Here is an 18,839-nt window from a genome sequence, read left to right as displayed (position 1 = left end):
AAGGCTATCAAATTGAAATCTTAGAAATGTAGAAATGCACCAAGTCTTTGAAAGACATAAAGCAATAAAAATCATTAAAGATGAAATAGATAATCTTAATTGTTTAATATGGAATTTTTAAAAGTTTAATTTATCATTAAAACCTTTCTAGTAAGTTAAAGTCCAGGGAAAATATTCTCAAGCATGTACATCCAACTATTTGATGAAGAAGAAAGACTGATTCTGTACAGTCTCTTCAGGAAAACAGGAAAGACTTCACAATTCATTTTTCACATTACTCTGATTTCATGTGAAAATTTAATCCTCATTCTGAGGTATTGAGTTAGGAACTAGCAAGACCTTAAACACATGATTAGAAGGTGATTAGAGAGCCCTCATGACTGTACTAATGCATAAATCAATTAATGAGTTAATGTGTTCACGTGTTACCTGCAGAATGAGTCTTTTATAAAAACCACTGTGGCTCTGCCTCTTCTGCGACCCTCTCAGTTTGTAATGCATTATTCAGATGTGGGCCTGTGCAGGGAGCCCCCACCAGGAAGAAGGCCTTTACTAGATGAAGCCCCTTCACCTTGAACCTCCCAGCCTCTGGAGTCCCAAGCTAGATGAATCTTCTATTGTTTATAAATTACCTGGAATGACGCCAACATCAATGTTTCCCAGATGGCAAAAAAAAAAAAAAGTATAGCTAAAGGTAATAAAAGGAAAACAAACAAACAAACGAACAAACGCAACAAAACAAAAAGCTACAGACAAGTATTTCACAGGAATATGAACAAAATATAACCTCTGCCCAAATATTAGCAGACTGAATTCTGCAAAATATCCAAAGGGTAATATATCAGGATGAAGTAAGGCTTATACTGGAAATACAGGGCTAACTCAAAAAACATTTGAGAATAAATAATATAATTCCCTATACTAACAAACTAAAAAATGTAATAAACAAACGTAATTCACTTTATTACCTGTAAACTAATAGCATCAATAATGGTCATCTCGACTGATGCAGGAAAAAACTTTCAACAAAGCTTGATCCATGTCATGCTAAAAATAGAAAGAAATCTCAGTAAAGTCAGAAGAAGAGACATATTTATTAACCTGATATGAGACATACACATATAACCTACAACTGACATCATTTCTAATGGTGAAAAATTGATTTTATTTTGCTCTTAGCATTCCTATTCAAAGTCATATTGGAAATCACAGCCAGTGCAAGAGAGCAAGCCAAAAAAAAAAAGTAAGGACATGTTGAAGAAAAGAAAATATAAGGTTCATTTATTTGCAGATTACATATTAAAGTAGAAAATCTCAAGAAACTTAAAACCAAAAAAACCTAAAACACAAAAAAGAAAACAATAACAAAAGAAGGAAGGAATGAACTTACAGAGCCAATACATATGTTTGAGTTTGGTGAAGTCACAGAATACAAGATCAATATACAAAACCTAGTTACGTTTGTACTTAGGAAATAGAAAATAAAACTCCAAAAATTACCATTTACAATTGCTGCAAAAGTGAGATAGGTGGTAATATATAAGATATATATGGTAGAAATTACAGAAAAAGAAATTCTTAAAGAAAGTAATAAGACCTAAATAAATGGAGAGAAATACTGTGCTATCAGAATTCTGGAGGCTGAAAGTCTAGCTCCAAGGTGATGACTGGTTTGGTTTCAAACTTGTCAGAATGTCACATCTCCCCTAAAGGATCAATAAATTTGGTGCAACTACAACAAAATCCCAACTGAATTTGTGTAGATATTGACAATCTGAAAGTAAATGTTGATAAAACATGAATGGAACAAGAATAGCCAATATAATTTTGAAAAAAAAAAAGTCATCTAATTTTAGTAGTAAGACTTACTACAAAGGAACAGGAATTTAGACAGTGTGGTATTAGCAAAAGAATAGAAACAAAATCAGTGAAACTAGAAAAAGAACAAGTATGTTAGAAAGCAAGTTGCCATAACAGAAGTTCACTAGAAGTTTAGCAGAAAAAACAGAAACTTATTTTTTTCAGAGCTAAAAGTCTAGGTTCAAGGTGATAGCAGGTTTGGTTTCTCCAAGACCTCTGCCCTTAACTGCAGGTGGCCACCCTCTCCCTGTGTCTTTAAGTGGCCTTTTCTCTGAGTTGGCATTTCTCTCAGGTCTCTTCCTCTTATTACAACACCAGTCGTGTAAGACAATGGCCCATGACCTCATTTAACTTTAATTACCTTTTTAAAAATCTTAACTCCAAAGAGTTACATTCTAAGGTGCTGGGAGTAAAGACTTAAATAAATGAATTTGGAGGGGACAAAATGCAGCCTGTAATTCTAGATATAGGCAAATATTGTCTATAAAGGAGCAGATATATAAACATCTACACTTTGTTAATTACATGGGCTCTTTTGAAATTATACAACTCTCTCACCATAGTGAGAAAGTAGTCTGAGACAATATATAAACAACCAGCTGTGTCTGTGTTTCAATAGGATCCAGCAGTAACTAAGATTAGGTTGAAGTGTGTTGTCCCTCCAAGTATGATGAGTTGATTTTTTTATGAAAAAAAGAAAAGTCAGTAGAGAAGGGATTACTTTCAACAAATGGTGCTGGGACAATCAGATGTCTATGTACAAAATAAATCAGTAGATAAAACAATCAACAAGAAGATCAACAGAACCTCAACACATGAAAGATTTGTAAAAATGAGTCCTTGACCTTATTATAAAAACCACTACTATAAGACATCTAGTAGAAAATACAAAATAGAAGTCCTGAGTTTATACAAAACTTATTATGTGCAAGAAGGATAACAGAAGAATAAATGAGAAATTAGATTATTATAATTACAACTTCTACTTGAAAGTCACTGTTAAGGTTGAAAAAACTCCCCAGAGATTGATTTACAATATTTATAAATCTCATATGAGACAAAGACCTGAAATTCAGAATAAATAATTACTGGTCAAAACACTATAATCAGAAAACAAATGGTCAATAAGTGGCAAACAGACTTCTTTTTCAAAATAATTTTTAGTTGTAGATGGACACAATGCCTTTTATCTTATTTTATTTTTATTTTTTAGGTGGTGCTGAGGATTGAACCCAGAGCTCACACACACTAGGCAAGTGCTCTACCACTGAGCCACAACCCCAGCCCCAACACAACCCCAGCCCCAACTCAACCCCAGCCCCAACAAACAGACTTCTTATGAAAGAAAGTATAAGTACACATATAGACACTCAACATTATTAAGGCATGGGAAAAATTCAAATGAACCTGAAAGGGATAACAGTATATAACTAATTGAATGACATTTTTAAATGATTATATTAAATGCTGCTGCTGGTGTGAATACAGAAAGATATGACCATCTTGGAAATGTTGACAGCCCCTTATAGAACTAAGCATGCACTTGTAACATGACTGAGAAATCCTACTTCTAAATATTCATTGAAGAGAAAAAAAATACATTTTAAACCATGTAAGTGAATGTGTATAAAAACTTTATTCATAATCAACACGTATGGGTATAAACTAACCTCTGTCAGCTGGTGAGCTTATAAGCAAACTATGGCATATCTAAACAATGGAAGATTATCAAGAAAAAAGAACATGTTATTAATGTATTCAGTAACATGGGTGAACCTTAAGTGCAGTATTCAAAGTAGAAGAATTCAGTCTCATGAAGTCAGTTACAGGCCAGGCACATTGGCTCATGCCTATAATCCCAGGTACTTGGGAGACTGAGACAGAAGGATCACAATTTCAAAGTCAGCTTCAGCAACAGTGAGGCACTAAGCAACTCAGTGAAACCCTATCTCTAAATAAAATACAAAATAGGGCTGGAGATATGGATCTGTGGTTGAGTGACCTTGAGTTCAATCCCCAGTATTAAAAAAAAAAAAGAAAAAGGAAAAGTCAGATATATATGCATGTGTGTTTATGTGTGTGTGGGTGGGTGTGTATATTTCATTTACATGAAAATTTGAAAAGACAAATATGTAGGGACATAGAATAAGTAGCAGTTGCCAGAAGGCACAGTTATGAATGGGATTAACCACAACTGAGCAAGGCTGTAGCATTTTGGTAGCTGATGCAAATGTTCTCTGTTCGAATTGTGATGAGGGTTGTATCATCTCATGTCAAAATTCACAGAACTGTGCATTAAAAAAGTTAACTGTATTATTCTTGATATGATTATATTTACTGGGCATACATTTAAAATAAAATCTCAATCTATAAAAACTGTTGGTAAAAATAAATAAATATATCTCTGTGTGTGTGTGTGTGCTCGTGTATGTGTTTGATATAATACGGAAGGCCTTACAAGAACAGAAAAGATAAAGTAGGAATGAAACTAAAGAAAAGTTCTGTGGATATTTTCAGTATCACACAGATGTGTGGGGTTAAGACAAAAATGAAAAGTCTCCTCAAACCATTGCTGAAAATTTACAGAGTGGTCATGACACAATAAAAGGTACATAAGAAATTTCCACATAAGTAATACATACAACACAACGTAACTATTTCTGCTACCTTGGAACACCTAGATCATTTGCTATTGTAAAGCTTCATGCTGATGGGGTTTTTGTTGAACATTGTGGTAGTATACTTAGTTCTTAGCCAAGGGCTCAGAATCAATCTTGTTCTGCTGTTCCTGAGCTACCATTTCCAATGACTTTCCCAAATGGATAACCACAGGAGAGTGCTGGACAAAACAAGGGAACCTACTATTTCATTTAAGTGTGAACTTTGGTTCCAAATCCCAAAATAAAAATTGTATTAGGCTAAACCCTGTGGAGAGTTCAGATATATTATCCATTGCAGCTTAAAATACTTCTATTGCAAAGTCCAAGTAGAATCTTTGATCTAATGACTCCCAAGTGGTAAAAGATCATCTTAGCTAACATCAATGGATGACAACTAGAATGACTGGAAGACAAAATGGAAGACTGCCTAAATCGTACTTCAACTCAGTTTTTCTCACACCAGATAAATAACCAAGTGTCCTCTGTTGAATGTAGAAGGTAAGTCAGCACATTTGTGGCAAAGGGGAGCTGGGCTGCTGGTGTCCCTCACTCATTCACTAGACCTATCATACCGAATGTCTAGAAATGTGTTCCAGTTCTTAACATAGGGAAACTCAATAGAACCATAACCCATAAAATGTCTTGATATCTTCAAATATAGGCCACCTCTTCTCCTCTTTAGAGGATGGTTACAAATCATTAATGTGTTTAGCACAGCAGAGCCAAGCATTTTAAAATGAAGCTGCTTTAAAATTGCTCCTGTGTGTGTGGTTTCAGTGTTGGTCCCTTCAAGATGACTTGATTCAGCTGCTAGGAGTAAAGATCAAAAGTGGTATGTGGACACAGGATTCTGAATTTAGGAAGAATATTTTATTAAAACAGGGTTTTATTTTTCACACATACTATTGTAGACGAAATGATGAAACCCAGCAAATAACAGGAATACTATTTTATAAATGAAACAGATCCAATCGATCCAATCATTTATCCCTTCTCTCAAATTCCAAACAGAGAGGCTTACTGAACTCTACTCTAGGAATGAACTTAAATAAATTTTTGCTTTACTTTAATGACATATACATTTTCAATGGTTGATGTCCAGGTGGAAAAAGTACATGAAATGATTTATAAGTCTAAACATTTCATGCAAAAGGAATGGTTTTAACAAAACCCACACAATATCAAGAGAAAATGCATTGACTTTAAAAACTTCTGAAGCAGGCATTTCTTAAGACCATTATAGAAAATACCAAAAAGTTTGGAACTGTCATAAGGTAAAAATTTGTACCGATGAAGTTAAGCTTTAAAAAACTATCAAATGTATTAAAACCACTAAAGCCAAATAAAATATAACTAAACTATATAATGTAAAAATAGGTTTAAGTGCATTTTCCTTGTACAATTTTCCCACATGTAAAAACTGACAATTAGAATGCAATTAAATAGACTTGCAAGCTTTTTGTCCATTATATAGTTATTAGTAAGTTAAGTGAATGGCCAATTGAAAAATAAAGCATACATACATACTATGAACACACAAGTGCCTGAAAAATCTTAATTGGGTATGAATATGATTTTTCCCATACAATTTTATAGAGCACCTTTGACCTTTTGTGTGTTCATAGCATGTATGTAAGTTTTGAATGAATGCAAGTGCATTCAGAAACATTTAAATATATAAGCACTTAGTTTCACAGTTGGGGAAAATTAGCTTTACTTTTTGGAGCGAAACTAAGTATTTATAAAATGTTTCTGAATGCAAGGGCCTGAAAAGTCTTTATTGGGTATGAATATGTTTTTTCCCATACAATTTTGACCATTATAGAATTGCATTAGAACTTTGTAATATTTATGTTAATAAGTTGGTAGTCTTTGACTGAGTTGTGTTTTGCTTTTTTAGTTTAAAAATTCTCTTGCATCAATGGGATATCTACACTGCAGATTTGTTCACAACTATATCATCCATTAGGGATACTTTTAAATGGACCATTTTATGGGGAAAATCATTTGAAATTTTAAAATTATGATACCTAATTATGCACAAGTTAGAAAACAGGGAATTAAAGATAATTGCAGTTAGGCACAAATGTGACCCGATCAAACACTACCATGCACTATGACTAGTAAATATGATACAAGGGCAAACAGCAAAAATACATACTTTGGCAATCTTATACAAAAGGGGTGCTGTCAAAACATTCTTTCATAAAATAAACACAATACCATAAAACAGAACAACAAAAAGAAAAACTGAATTTTGACAACCCTATACAAATAGTGGGAATTTCATCTTCAAGGTCTTCAAACTGTTGCATCCGTTTTAGCCTGGGTTCTGACACGTTGGAGTCACGTCAGGTAGGCCATGCTCCTCAACGTTCTCTTCAGGCTTACCACCTGGCTGCAAAGAACAAGCTGATGTGCTGTCCCAGTGTGGAACGGATTTCTCCCCCTGACTCAGGAGGCACTGCTGCTGAAGATGCAGCTGGTCTCTCCTCAGTCCCCCTGATATTGCGGGTGGGGGTACATCATTTATAAAATGTTAACCAGTGTTGGCGCTGCAGTGTTCTGGGTGCTCTGGCAGGAGTGAGAGAGTAGGAATCGGAGGACTGTCTCTGATGCCTCTCATGTTGATCTGGATGGCTCTTTGTATGGCTTGTCAGGTTGTGTGGCACTGCTGGAATGGTCACCACTGATGCTGTCTCTCATTGTCACTTTTTCCTGGAGTGCACTAGACACAATCACTGTAGTCTTGGAGGACAAGCTGTTGTTCACATTGTTTTCCTTGAGGTTCTGGTAGAATCTGCTGATGAAAGTCATTAAAGTTGGAACAACAGTAGTAGGGCTATCTATTCTATTAAGTCCTTTGAAGGTAGGATTCTTGCAAAACTGGTCTGCAGTAACATTTCCCATATTTCTGCTGTTTCTCTCATGAGGAAGGTTTGTAAGGAGTACCCTATCTACAGGCAAACTTACAGGTCTAATCTTGGTCCTTGGTGAATGCCTCTGCATATTGTTTGTTGCTCTATCAGATCTCAAAATAAGTGACTTACTGGTTTTACAAACATCATCCATCTTTTGGGATGATGATTCAAGTTCTTTGTTATCAATGAGACATGCATCGCATTTTTCCAATGCATTTTGCTTGTGTTCTGATTCTTCAAATGATGCAATTGATTCAAAATTTTTGCTTTCACTGTCTGCAGTGTGTATATCTCCCTTTGAAGAAAAAATATAGTGACTTCATGGAAAGTTCTGAGTCTCTTTCTTCTGATGATAACAGAGGTTTTGAAGGACAGCTTTGATCAACCTGAGGTGTAACAACACCTGTACTACACATAATACCTTGAGGCTGTAGGGACTCATTGAAGATCTTCTGTGAGTAAGTAATGAGGAACTGTACCAACAGTGCCTGATTTGAATATCAGCAAGGGAGGAGATGGTGGCAGGAACAGTTGTGGGCTTTGACCTAATGAGACTGGGTACAAATATCACTCCCAAGTTTTTGGAGTTCATCTTGTTTTCTTCTGTGTGATCTACTACCTGCTTAAGATGTACCATGAAGTAATGAAGACTGTTCAAGTTCGATGTTGGCAATTGTCTTAGAAGATCCTTGCATTTTAGAAGAATTTGGTTTATTTCTATACCCATATCTGGATATTTTTTGTCCTCTGTTTATACTTTTTTGGTTTCTTGTTCTTCATTAACATGTTGGATCTCTTTTGCAAGGTCTATAAATTCCTTGTAGAATTGGAATAAAATAGTGGTTCTGGGAGCTGTGGAAGGTATAATTTTAAGATGTCACAGATGTCATGTGAATTAAATTTTGAAATGTCTACCACATGCATTCCATTCTCCAAAGCTTGACACAGTTTTTCAGTTTTTGTTTTGTTTCCACTAACACAATAAATTCCCTGTAAACACAGGAATCGCTTTTCAATCTCTGAGTAGCATATTTTGAGTATAAAAGGAATGCCATCTGGCTCCTTTTTTGCAACTTCTGTGAATTCTGCTCCAAATAACTGTATTTTCCCAGAAGTTTCTGATGACCACAGATAATGACTAAGTTTTCCAAACATTTTTGATGGCAAACAAGGAGACACTCTTCACATTCAACACCTTGGAATACTACAATGCCTTCACGCTTTCTGCATTTTGTGGGGAATCTCAATTTTCAGAACTTGTGAGTGACAGCTGCTTGAACGTCAATGTTTTCTTAAATTCTCCCAGGGAATTAGGTCCAGCTTCTGGAGGGGGAGGTGGCTCACTTTTATCTAAATCATCTGCAGAAGACATGGTTCCACTGGGTGGAGTTTGTGGAAGTTTTCAATGAAAGTCTCCTGGGCTTACAGATTCTGAATCCAAAGATCTAGGTTCCCTGCTCCCTCCAGGCCTCTCTGAGTCACTAAGCATCCCAAAATACCCCTGATCTTATGCAAGAAGAACCTGTTAGGTCTCCATTGCTAGAGCATCTGTCCTCTTCAACTTTACTACAAGTGTCAGGAGGGCTCACAACATCCCCTATAGAGTCAGCAGGGCCATATCTAGAAATCTGGTAACTACTTGTTAGGGTTTATTTACATTCCCATCAACTTTTTCTTCTTCAGTTGAATTTGTAGTCTTCGCAAATTCACTGGACTCTTTGCCTGGCTCATAAGGTTTGGCATTATCAGAGAGACTGTGAACTCAACTCAAGGGAAGTCACCTGCAGGTGCTGCACCTGCAAGAGGTTCACTGTTACAGCTTTAAGGGTGAGATCACACTGGAAAACAAGTGTCCTGAGTTGTGTTAAAATTTCTCTTTTGGTGTTTTCTAGATTTCGTCTTTTTTCAACATTTGCCACACGAACTTTGCAGAGTTCATTTGCTGCTTCTACTTTTTGAAGAGCTTTCTCTTCCAACCTTCACTTTTTTCTAGTTTCTTGTTGAGACTTTTTGCTAATCTACCTCTTGAGCACTGATGCTTCTCCTCCGCACGAAACATGGAAGATTTTGCTTTTTCATATTCATCTTGACGTTGCATGCATAACAGTTTTGCCTTTTGGAGAGCAGTTTCTGTTTCCGGTATTTGATTGTGTTCCTGTTTCCAGAGTTCCTTTATTTCTTTCCTTTGTTTCTCCATTTCATTTTTCCTCCCCGGTAGAGGCTGTGCAAATTTGTTGGCTTGGAGAGCTGCAGTTGTTTGTTGTAAAAGGTTAGTATGTTTTGTGTCACTGCAGAGCGCACTGGTAAATAGAGACTGTAGCAGCATGAACTCCTGTGGTCCAATATTAGCTCTAGTTGCCTCTGCCAACTTCACAATCTTTCTGGTGGACTCCAATTCCAAGTTAAGCTGTTTTTCAACTCATGACACTGTGTTCTTTGTATATTTTGACCTTGCTTTAGAATATGACAAGGCCAATTCAACCGTCAGTGTTTCTTAATGGCACACCGTCTAATTCGATAGGAGAAAAATTTCCTTTTTCAGTGGATGGCTTGACTGAGTCCTCAGAAATGCTTCCAAAAGACTTCTTTTCCTGAGAAACAGGCAGTTCTAACAATGAGTCATTGCCAACATCTCCCTTAAGGAAGTGTGTAAGGCTACCCCCAAAGGTAAATACCAAAGTTTCAATGGGAGGAAACACTTCTCAGAATAGATGGTTTTGTTTTCTTCGTTAACTTCTGTAAGAGTCACAGCTTTCACTTTATCAGGAAGCATTTCTGCATCATTTTGAAGATCAACAGAATTGAGGTTCTGATGCTTATTACTTATGTTCTTTACAATACAGAGAAACTCATCCAGACGAATATGAATGACTTCTTTGAAAGAGTCTGAAAGAATAGCTTCTCTCAAATACTGTAGCACATGGCAGAAGGTCTTGATGTCATTCACCAACTCCTGGATATAGTCCGGATCAAAACTGGAGTTGGAACTTAGGGACTTGCGCCCCATTTCCGAAGCTGTACTGTCAATAGAGTTGGCCCGATGCCCCAACGCGTTTTTTCTTAGCCTTTTTCATTTCGCTTGCAATCATTCTCTCCTTTAACTGTCAGAAATACTGAAATCCGCAGCCATTGCCTCCAGCGTCCCAAACACAGACGCCTGCCCAACGTTCAGGACAATGCCGCGGCTTCCCAGGGCTGGAACTCGCGGGGGACCCTTCCCTGCCACTCACCGCCCGCGGAGGGCCGGCCGCGCGCCCGACGCCCCTGCAGCCACTGCCACCACCGCGCTGGCCGCGGACGCCACGCCCCCGCCGCCTAAAATCAGTTTTTTTATGTCACATGGTTTGTTTGAGAAGAAGCACTGTCATATGGTTTCTGAAGGGTGATTCTATTACGCTGTATCAATGGAACAAAGACTTTATTACTCTCATGAAGTCATGTTGTCTCTCCCTCCCCCAATCCCCTTGGTAAAATAAAATATTCTACATTAGTTAGAGTTGTTACTTCATTTAAGTTGCGATTGATTTGTAAGATTTACCGAGAAGAAGATTTTATTGAATTATTTGAGTTAGTTGAAAGGATTTTGGGGAGAGCGAAGAGAAACAGACCTGCAAATAAACTTCCATAAACAGACCCAGAACAAGGCTTTAAAACTGGTTCCATGAGGACAGTGGATGCATGGAACACAACTAAGGGATGCATGGAACACAACTTGAAACTATTTGTGCCACCTAGAAAGAAAGAGAGCTGCCGGTCACTCCCATCAACAGCAAAATGTGATTCCCTGAAACAGTATTTCCTCACATAACCTTCCTCCAAATCCAAGTCTTCTGTTGTGTATCTAATGGCAGACCCCAAATTACATGCCAGCATAGTAAAGGAATATTGAGAAGAATTTTAGATTTGATCTTGGGAAACTAGGGCTCATAATGTGTGAAACTATCCAACTATAGAGAAAACTATTTAAAGAGACAGACTACTTACAAAGTTATTGTAAATCCCTTTGTTCTTTGGTTTGAATGTGATTTATTCTCCCAAGGATTCAAGTGTTGAAGCTTGGTCCCCAAGTGGTGATGTTAAGAGGGTCAGGCCTTAGAGGTGGGCCTCCTGGGAGGTTGTTAGTTCTTTGGAGGCACTGGCCTCAAATTGATTAACAAGTGATTCATATCTTGTGGGACCCTGAATTAGTCCTACAGAGATGACTTTACCAAAAGAGGAAGACCAGTCTGTCTGGTCTGGCACCCACCACTTCTGGTTTCTTTCTTGCCATATGATCTTTCTCTTCACTTAGAGTCTTACCATTTGTGAAGACAGCCACAGTGAGATATTTACCAGAGCAGGTACCATGTCCTTGATCTTCTAGAACCGTGAGCTAAATAAACCTCTTCTTTATTAAATTCCCATCCCCAGGTCTTTTCTTATAGTTAAAGAAAATAGATTAATACAAGTAATTAGTTTTGTTTTTAAATTGTCATGTGCTCACTTGTATTTAACAGTTTATTCATTTTTCTCCCAGAAAGAATACAATTATATAAAAGTAGAAAAGCATGTTCATTTTAATCATATGCAAGTATATTAATGTTAAATATAAATTCAATTATTCTAGTGTATGTTATTATGCAAATATGAATGGCTCAAATTTATTTTTTAAGAGAATATGAATTATCTTGAACTTAAAAAAAACTAATTTCACTACTTTCAAACTAAACAAAGTCTACTATGACCTTTCTAAGAGGAATAAACCTGAAGCTAAATGACCCATAATGGTTACACATTAAACACTAGAAAGAAATAAGTTCATAAAACACTAACAAAATAATAAAATCAGAGTAATAATATTTCCACCAAAGTAGAATTCTAGAAAGGGATAGTAACATCAAATGGAGAAGACAACTATTAAAATTTACATGATTCTATTCTGAAATTACATTATGGTTGTTTTAAAAACTATGTTTCACAAAGAAAAGGAAATAGTCTTGATAACTCAATCTAAGCAATTTTAGCTGAACTTTAACATTGAGAAGGCAAAAACAATCAGAAATGCAAACAATGATGATCAAAACGTTTTTAGAGAGGACTATGTGAAAGTATTATTGTTTTTCATCCTTTGAAATCATTAATAAAAGTAGTGATAAAATCAACTTCTGAAAAATACATTTTAAAGCAAAGAAATGAATAGAATTCATGGCCAAATTAGATGCCATTAAAAAGATATTGAGATGTTTAATACATGGGGATTGTCAGAAGAATGCTCAACCTAAATGATGATTACAGACATCAATTTGAATAGAAACAAAATACTTTTATGTATCTCAAGGGTACTAGTGTATAAATTACTACTATAGTGTACAAGAAAATGAAAAGATATGCACACATTACTTGTCTGTGATACCAAAACAGTCTATCAAATGGGTTAAAATGATCTATGAGATGGAATCTTAGGAAGCTGTGAAATATTACTGGCATAAAATATCATCAAAACATGTAATATGTTATTGCAAAATACCAGAGGACAATAATTCACACTATGTGAATAGAGGAAAACATAGTAGACCTCTTCTTATATATTAAAAACATAGTAATCTGATTTATATACCTTTTTTTGTATTTGATCTCTAAGACGTCATTTCCCATTATTTAGACTGAAAAAAATTGTAGTACTTTACTATTACTATGATTTTTTGAGACCAGAAGTGCATTTATTGCTAACTTGATTTTTTTTTTGTTAATCTGAGAGACAGGCATGATAATTGCCAACCAGAAGCAATTTCAGCCAATTGTAGATGTAAGCGTGTCAACACAAGACACTCAAAACAGGCATGAGATCATGGTCTTTATATTTTCCCCATAAGTAGATTTCATTCTATGTCTTAATACATTTTGATCATGAAAAGTTCTAGTGTATCCTGGCTTACAAATAGGGTGCATTTAAAATGTTACCAACTGCTTCTTTTTTTTTTTTTTCAAGAGGTAAACATTGTTTTCCGTTGTCACTTACAGAGATCCTTTAGAAACTTTCAAAGAAGCAAGTGCAGAGAGATTCTTGTTTAGAAGAAAATATAGTTTAGGAAAAAAGAACATTACTTCAGCTACCAAAAATATTTTCATCTAGAAAACAGGGAGAGATTAGTTAATAGTGACCATTAAAAAGATAAACACAATATTTTAACAAGTACTATAGGGAAGAATCTTTTAAATGTATTTTATTGTATTCATCTTTGTGTCTAGTAGTCATCAAAACTCAAAATATATTTTTGTATTTGGTTTTAAGCTTTAGTTAAAGACGAGGCAAAGCATCTTTCCATATTTGTTCATAGATTCTATCAAGTAACTCAAAACTTTTGTATGAACAAAGACTATGACTTTGATCATAGGAGGTGCATTATTCTTTATTACATGCCAAAAATGATTTAAATCTTCTAATATTTACATTTGTTTAATTTTTTTGATTTGTTCTAATTAGTTGTACATGACAGTAGAATGTATTTATACATTTTGATAGATCATACATAAATGAAGTGTAATTTCTCATTTTCTGATTATACATATTGTAGGATCACATTGGTTATGCAGTCATATATGTATATGAGGTAATAATGTCTGTTTCACCCTACTGTTCTTCCTACCCGCACACCCCTTCCCTTCCCCTCCCCTCCCTTTTCCTCCCCCCCCCTCCCCTCCCCCTCCCCCTCCCCCTCCCCCTCCCTCTCCCTTCACTCCCCTCTACCTAATATAAAATAACTCTATTCTTCCCTACCCACACCCCTTATTGTGAATTAGCACCCGTATATCAGAGAAGACATTTGGCCTTTGGTTTTTGGGGTTTAGCTTATTTCACTTAGCATGATATTCTCTAACTCCATCCATTTACCAGCAAATGCCATGATTTCATTCTTCTTTAAAGCTTAATAATAATCCACATTTTATTTATCCATGCATCTGATGAATGGCATCTAGGTTGGTTCCCTATTTTAGCTATGGTGAATCGAGCTGCTATAAACAATAATATGGCTGTGTCACTGAAGTATGTTGATACAACATAATAAAATAAATTACAAGTGTGAATAATATTCACATTATATTATTATATTTTAAATATTATTTTATTTTACATACTTAATTGTGGTCAATAGTAGATATTGTATGCAAATTATTTTGTTGACCATCTTTTTAATATTATTTTTGAAATATCTATTAAAACAATTTGTTATGATATGTTTTAATTTTCTACTGGGATTTTTTTAATGTTTGAAAAATCACTAAAATAATTTCTTAATATCAAATCTAATTGTTTAATTGTTACCACTTCTTTATGACTTGCTGAATGAAGTACACTGTTGCTAAATAATCTATTTAATGTCAAAATACCTAATTAACAGTCATAAAAATAAGGTTCCCATTGATCAAGTTCTTACTGACCCCTGTATTTCCCAATGGCCTGAACACTGTCCCCATTCGAACCAGTGTATCTAGTGACCATCCATTTCTGGCCAGTTTAATTCTCATGTTATAACAGCTAACTTTTCCCTTATCCTCTGCGGTGCCAACCATTAAATGTATTTCTAATAGCATACCTAAGTATAGTATAATTTTCTAATTTTACACTTCTTCTTTTGAGTCCAACATCTTCACAAGGTATTTTGGTTTATTACTAATCACACATGTTATTGCAAAGTGTTTGGCATAAAATTTCTTCATTTTGATGTTGGAGAATAACTTTGATTTTAATAACTATTTTTAAAATCATAATTTATTATAATGTCTTAAATAATATTTGATATTTTCGAAAAGTTTATATGTAGGCCTATTTCACTTTAAAAAGAAAGATTTAATATACTTAATACCATAATGTGCTAAGCAACACAACAGTAAAATGCTTACTGTATCACTGCATAAAGTAACTTTGGTAAGAATTGTTATTATGTGAAATAAATACAGATGTTCACATGTATATAAAATAACCATAACTATTGATAAATCGATGAAATACCATCATAGTCCATCAACTTTAAAGATTATTAGTATGATTTTTTTCTTCTGGTTTTACATTTGCTTATTACTTTGCATATGCTTCAAATATGAACATGTCATGGAGTTTCCTGAAACTCATCTAGCAACCTCACTTTCATATGATAAATGTTCATGGAATCAATAATGCCTTAATATATATTACTTATGATGAGAATAGTAATATGAATTAAAAAAGAGAAGAGAACAAATGAATTTTCAAAAGTACTTTCTGGATAAAGAGGATTAAGGAATATAAGCTGTTTATGTTTCCCAGTTTTTCCAAAATAATTGGGTACCATTGAAACAGAAAAGATGTTTTGTCATGATTTAAAATAAAGCATTTAACTAAGTAGTCGAGAAAAAAACACAAAAGCAAGGGATGGCCTGTATCTATTCTGTTATTATTTCAACTAATATTAATTATTGACCATCAATAGTAAAGTGGGCACCGATAGAAGCATAGAATGTAATGCATTCTACCCTATTTTAAATAATTTACAGACTATGAAGTGAGAATGGCACAATATCCAATGGCTTTAAATCATGATTTCTACAGATGTATTTTCTTCTTCACTGACTTAATTATCATGTAGTTTAATATGTTTTTCAAGTTTACTTATTTGTAAAATAATGGCAATATGAATGAGTATGTTATTTTAGTTTTTGAGACAAAACATTGAATTTCATAGATACTCAGTAAATAGTAGCTTTCACTATAAATCGAATGAAAAGAACATTGCAAGTAAATAGCTGAATGATAAAGTAATGATTTTGGAAAGCACACACACCAATAAAGCAACTTCTTTGAATTTTAGAAAAGTCCCCACTATATTGAATTTTAGATGAAAAAGAAAAATTTAAAAAACAAAATTTGGCTGGAGTGGACAGAGTTCAGAATGTGTGAAAGAGCTCTGAGAGTGCATGGAGCTATGAGGAGTCCTGTGGTAAGCTCTTGTGGTTTCCTTATCTCTGATACAGAACTCACATCCCTTCCCAAGCCGCCACTCTTGTCTCTTTTAATGGTAGAACTTCCCCTGATTCATATAAAAAAGAAAATAGATGACCATGGGGGACATCATCCCAAGTCAACCAACACGCTCATTTATATATACTTTCTATTCTCAGAAGATAATTTGCTTCTCCTTATCAAAGTTCAACTCCACTTGGTAGTTGAATTAAATATATTTGCCATTTTTTTCTGTTAATGTTTTATTTCCTTTTTTCCTACAGTATTCTCACTTTTGTGTTACATCTAATTCTTAATCTGAAATAAACAAATTTCTCCTTTGAGAGCAAAATCAGTAAGTAGAATCTTTCTTGTATCTCACTTTCACTTATTTTCATGAAAAAAATCTTCAAAAACAAAATAACATAAAAAAACTATTTCTTTACTTTCTATTTAACCTTCATACTACCAGATCCCACTACCACAACCCAAATAAACTTGTTCTTATTATCTTTCCTGACTTCCTTATTGCCATTGTTAGTGAACATTTCAGCCCCTGTCTTATTTTCATTGGTAACCAATGTCCTCTTGAATGTTTTTCTCCTTGTATTCTGGGACACCGCCTTCTTCTCTATACTTAGTAGCATTCTAATTCTCTCTTCTCATTCTTCTTTGCTAGCTCCTCTTGTCTGTCCAAACCACAGTTATTAGTGATTCCCACAGTGCTTTCTGTTTTTCTTTTCATCCTACCAGGCCATGATTGTGAGCATGTATTTTCTGTAGTTTATTTTTCATTAAGATGTAATAGATATACATGTGAATATGTGAGTGGGGTTAAAAGTGGCATTCAACACAGGCACATAGCATTGATCAAATCCAGCTTACCTTTATCTATATTTCCCAATCATGAGTTTATATTCATTGACTTCTTTTTTTAGCTTTCATAAAAGAGAATTTATGGGACGTACCTTTCTGTGTCTAGTTTCTTTTACTGAGCATAATACCTTTCTGTTCCATTTAAATTGCTGCTAGTGACAGTATTTTATTCTAATGGGCTAAATACTATTCCATTGTGTATGTGTAGCCGTTTTTCTTATTCATTCATCTGCTGATGAGCACCAAGCATGATTCCATATCTTAGCTACTGTGGCCTCATGATGTTCTTCATTCAACATGTTCTTGCGGAGTCCCTGTGATTTTCTTTCATGGTGGTAACTATCACTTTTAACTGATAGTTCTGAAAAGTGTATCCACAATTCACAGTGGTTCCTGAGTTCCAGATTAAAATATCAAATTTTCATTTGGAAGCATAAACCTATCTTCCCACAGAGAATATAATCAGCCTGGCTATAAATAAACACAATACTTTGAGATTAAAGGTCATTTTTCTTTTGACTCCCATAATTTAGTGAGTTATGTGTGAATCAACTTTTCATCTCAGTGACAAAATATTTGACATAAAAGCATAAAAAGAAGAAAAGTTTATTTTGACTCACAGTCAGAGGTTTCAGTCCATGGCTGGCTAGCTCTTGCTTTGGGCATGAAGTGTGGTAGAATTTCATGGCAGAAGAGAGGGTAGTGGAGGAAAAGTACTCACCACAGGGCAGCCAGAAAGAAGATGTAGATAGATAAATAGATAGATAGATAGATAGATAGATATAGAGAGATATAGATAGAGAGATAGGGAGGTATATGCAGACAGGGAGAGAGAAGTGGGTAGTGGAGAAAAAAAATACCCTTCCAAGTATGTTTCCAAAGATCTGCTTCTTTTAACTGGACTACCTACTATAACTTTCACCACATCCCACTGATGTCATCAAATTATTGGATTAATTCACTGCTCAGGCCAGAGCCCTCATGAGCCAATTACTTCCTAAGAAACCCCTCTGAACACTGCTGCATGGGTAACCAAGCCTTCAATACATGAGCCTTGACAAGGCACTCCAAGCCACAGCAAGTTTCAGAACTGTTCACTCAGAAGGCAGCAAGGAACTCCTGGGCAGCTTTAGAATACTTTTCAGCTATTCCTATGTGCTTATTTATTCAGTCTCTAAATCATCTAATATTTTCCTAAACATCTCCTATCTTCAGCTGTAATGTACCTTTTCATCTTTTGCTTTGGTTTACTATGTCAGCAATCTGCCTTTTTAAATATCCATCATTAAGGAAAGAATTCTGGAAAAAAAAACATAAAGGCTTTGTGCAAACCAATTTTTGGCTATTTATCAACTTTCTCTGCACACTGAGAAAGAAATAGGGGTTTAGAGACTTGAGGAAAATAGATAAGATAGCAAGATATTGCAACAGTTAATATAAAATTTGATAAAGGCTGAATTAAGGTAGTAGCATTATGGATAGAAAAGCTTTAGTGGGGTTTAAGAGTCCCTTCTGAGGTAGAATTAAGATTCTTTCATTATCATACAAGGAGAAAGTACATATCTT

The 18,839-nt window shown here is 34.9% G+C and overlaps 1 pseudogene; it reads right to left on the bottom strand.

Moving 5' to 3' along the window:
- The window catches only part of LOC124994297 (rho GTPase-activating protein 29-like), a 45,579-nt pseudogene extending 35,049 nt beyond the window's left edge, over window positions 1–10,530 (bottom strand).
- Window positions 10,531–18,839: the final 8,309 nt, after the last annotated feature.

Source organism: Sciurus carolinensis, chromosome 10 (assembly GCF_902686445.1).
Source record: "Sciurus carolinensis chromosome 10, mSciCar1.2, whole genome shotgun sequence".
Taxonomy (NCBI): Eukaryota; Metazoa; Chordata; class Mammalia; order Rodentia; family Sciuridae; genus Sciurus; species Sciurus carolinensis.
The sequence above is the reverse complement of the archived record's forward strand: the minus strand, read 5'-3'. Positions and strand labels throughout refer to the sequence as shown.